The sequence below is a fragment of the Pseudorasbora parva genome, chromosome 1, assembly GCF_024679245.1.
Source record: "Pseudorasbora parva isolate DD20220531a chromosome 1, ASM2467924v1, whole genome shotgun sequence".
NCBI classification, from domain to species: Eukaryota; Metazoa; Chordata; class Actinopteri; order Cypriniformes; family Gobionidae; genus Pseudorasbora; species Pseudorasbora parva.
In genome coordinates, this window is record NC_090172.1 from 30,412,934 (window position 1) to 30,417,136 (window position 4,203).

Genomic DNA, 4,203 nt, shown 5'->3' on the forward strand with positions numbered 1-4,203 from the left:
CAAATCAATCCGCTGATTCACGACCGTTTGTTTCTTTATTTGAGGTTTGAAAACAAACGCGGAAGAGAAGACAATGCTGAATAAAGTCGTATTTTTTGTTATTTTTGGACCAAAATGTATTGTTGATGCTTCAAAAGAGTCTAACTAACCAAATGATGTCACATATGGACCACTTTGATGATGTTTTCATTATCCTCTGGACGTGGACAGCAAGTGGGCATACACTTATATTCAAAGGACAGAAAGCCCTCGGACTATATCTAAAATATCCAGGCTATTCTCACAAAAATGCGTATAAATAGTACGAGTGTGCAATGTCGTGGAATGTATACACCAAAACTCATTTTGGCGTGTCTATGGCACGCTGTTTTTCGCGTGCATATGATACGCACTTTATGGCGTATTATACATACGAACATGTGGATGTTACTTTGACACGTACCACCACCTAAGCATTTTGGCAGACCATGTACACGTTCATGTAAACAGTATTCCCTGGTGGCTGTGACCTCTTTCAGCAGGATAATGCAATCTGCCACAAAGCAAGCATGGTTCAGGAATGGTTTGACGAGCACAAGTGCTGACTTGGCCTCCAAATTCCCCAGATCTCAATCCAATCGAGTATCTGTGGGATGTGCTGAAAAAAAGCCAGATCCATGGAGGCCCCACCTCGCAACTTACAGAACTTAAAGGATCTGTGGATGACATATTGGTGCCAGATACCACAGCACACCTACAGGGGTCTAGTGTTGTCCATGCCTCGACAGGTCAGAGCTGTTTTGGCAGAAAATGCCGGACAAACTAAATATCGAGATATTAATATTAATATTAATATTAATATTAATAATAGTGTTATGCCTGATCCGTCTTTATATACACCAATCAAGTATAACATTATGGTGAAATGAATATCTTCATCACAGCATCTGTTAGTGGGTGGTATTTATTAGACAGCAAGTGAACATTTTGTCCGCAAAGTTAATGTGTTAGGAGTAGGAAAATGGGCAAGCGTATAAGGACTCCACTAGACCCCTGAAGGTGTGTTGAAGTAACGTATACGCAGCTGGCCATATACGTGATGTAAAAGAAAATGTGATTCATCAGACCAGGCCACCTTCTTCCATTGCTCCATGTTAGAGTTCTGATGCTCACATGCTCACTGTTGGCGCTTGCGGAGGTGGACAGGGATCAGCATGGGCGCCATGGATAGTCTGCGGCTATGCAGCCCTGCACGCAGCAAACTGCAATGCACTGTATATTCTGACACCTTTCTATCTAGCATTGACTTCTTGTGTAATTTCAGTTACAGAAGCTTGTCTGTTTGATCTGACCACACAGGCCAGCCTTCACTCCCCACGTGCATCATTGAGCCTTGGCCACCCATGACCCTGTTGCCTTTTCAACTCTGTTCCTTCCTTGGACCACTTTTGATAGATTCCGCTGCAGACCGGGAACACACTAAAAGAGCTGCAGTTCTGGAGATACTCTAACCCAGTCGTCCAGTCATCACAATTTGGCCCTAGTCAAAATCCTTCAAATACTTATGCTGAAGTGCATAAGCCACTGTGCAATCCAGTCAGAGATTTTTGGTAACACTTTCTTTATGGTCCAATCGTCACTTAAAGGTCCCGTTCTTTGCGTGTTTTCGAAGCTTTGATTATGTTTACAGTGTGCAATATACACTCAAAAAAATTTCTCTTTAAACTTACTTAATATAATTATGGACAGTGGTTCCACACAAGCTAATTATGTCTTATTAACATTAATAGATTTTTTTGAATCTATGCAAGCTCCTTGTGTTGTGACAACACAATTGAATGAGAGAGAATCTAAGTGAAATTGTACTGTCCAACCAAATCAATGGTATTGCTTCCATGTAACTTAAACCTTTTAAGTTCGGTGAACTTGCTTTAGTTCATTTAAAACTGGCTAAATATGTTTCACTCAACCAACACAAGGAGATTTGTCTCAAATAACTTATTTAAATTATGGACAATGGTTCCATCCAATTAGTTTTTGTTACTTTAACTCAATGTTTTCTATTTAAAGTTATGCCATTCAAATCAGCATTTTGTTTGTGTGTGTTTGTCTTGTAGAGTCATAAAAAAGTCAAGATGCATAACAAAGAATCAAACTGTATTTGTTAAAGGGTTGCAATTACATTCAAGACACCTGTGCAAATGCATTAACATAACATCATACTGTTAAGAGTTAGTTTTTAAGTTAAAAAATAAAAATAATAACCTCTATAAAACTTGGTAAAAGATAAATACAATTAAATTAAAGGGTAAGTTCACCCAAATATGAAAATAATGTAATTTATTACTCATCCTGATGCCGTTCCAGACCTCTAAGACCTTTGTTCCTCTTCAGACACAAATGAAGATATTAGTGTTGAAATCCGATGGCTCAGAAAGGCCTTCATTGGCCACAATGTCATTTCCTCTCTCAAGACCCATAAAGGCACTAAAGATGTCTTTACCACGCCCATCTCACTACAGTGGCTCTACAATCATTTTATGAAGCAACGAGAAGAGTTTTTGTGCGCAAAAAAAACCCCTAAATAACTACGTGATGGCCGAAAACATTTCTTCCTGAAGCTTCGGAGTGTTATGAATTAGCAGATCGATTCAGCGGTTCGGATCGCGGGGCTTTAAAATCGCTGACGTCTTTAGTAAATTTTATGGGTTTTGAGAGAAGAAATGTCATTGCTGCCAGTGGAAGCCTTTCTGAGCCATTGGATTTCAACAAAAATATCTTCATTTGTGTTCAATGATGAACAGAGGTCTTACGGGTCTGGAACATCATAAGGGTAAGTAAATAAATTACATTATTTTCATTTTTGGGTGAACTAACCCTTTAAATGATTTTTACAAAATTTAGACAATTACATTAACATTTTGGCATTCCAGGAAGTCCTTACGCAAACATATCAGAGAAGAGCTTGGTCTTCAGTGTTTAACAGCTTGGTCTTCAGTGTTGCACTTTATTGGATAACTTGTTGACATCCAGCTCCAGAATTAACTTTTGCAGTACATTGAATGTGTACCTGAGTTCAGGAGGGTAGCTCAAGTTCAGTCCATATATCAGTCATGGCTGTTGCATATGGGACACTGCTAAGATCCTGAAGAAATGTTGACCCTCTAACACCACTCCCACATCTGCTGGGCTGTCTTCTATGTATTGCACCTTCAAGTCTTATTACATAAATTCCCATCACTGTCTTCTAGATCGCCTCCTCAGTGCTGGCAATGTCTGCATCCTAGAGGGGACATTTAAAAAGAATACAATACTCTTAAATTCTTGTGTGTTAACTTTAACAAATCATTTAGCATGCTGGAAAATGCAGAAAACATTTATAAAGCACATATACTCACAATATACTCCCAAATCAGACTGCTAGGGTCTTCATTCAGGTAGACACCGAGAGATTCGATTATGCATTCTCTCTTCACTTCAATGCCATCAGTCTAAAGATACAAATAAGAACATTAACAAAATATAGCCTTTACATTCAGCTCTCTACCACATGTAAATGTGTAAAACATTCGAGCGATCTAATTTAGGCAAACTGATGAAATTGCATTTTGCACCAAATATTACACACACACACACCGAAATTTTTGCATGCGAATTTCGGACTGAGTGTGCAAAGACCTTTAGTATTGTCACTGTTTTCTCTAATGCACTAATTGATACTATATCAGTGCAATAAGCTGTAGCAGAATTCATAAAACTTTAGCCTAAATACTATCATTGTGCCAAACCATGGATTGTAACAAAAGTCAGCAAAAATATTACTACTTTTTAAAAATCTTAAAAAGCAATAGAGTGCTTCACTTACCTTAGCAAAAAAACGTAGCTCTCTATCAAAGAAGTAGTGACATTTCTTCATTTCACCATAGGTACGGATGAACTGGAAAAGACATGATGAAAAACATACTGTCATTCATTCATTCATTCAATCATATATATGTATGTATGTGTATATATATATATATGTATGTATATATATATATATATATATATATATATATATATATATATATATATATATATATATGTATGTATATATATATATATATATATATATATATATATATATATATATATATATATATATATATATATATATATATATATATATATATATATATATATATATATATAAAATGTGTAATTTCTAAGCATTTTCCTCCCATA

At 36.5% G+C, this 4,203-nt stretch overlaps 1 long non-coding RNA gene across 1 annotated transcript; it reads right to left on the bottom strand.

Moving 5' to 3' along the window:
• Positions 1 to 2,428: 2,428 nt before the first annotated feature.
• Positions 2,429 to 3,918, bottom strand: LOC137084035 (uncharacterized). The gene is made up of 3 exons (XR_010906681.1): positions 3,845 to 3,918; positions 3,378 to 3,470; positions 2,429 to 3,262 (listed from the first exon to the last, which is right to left on the bottom strand). It is a non-coding gene; the product is annotated as an uncharacterized lncRNA (long non-coding RNA).
• Positions 3,919 to 4,203: the final 285 nt, after the last annotated feature.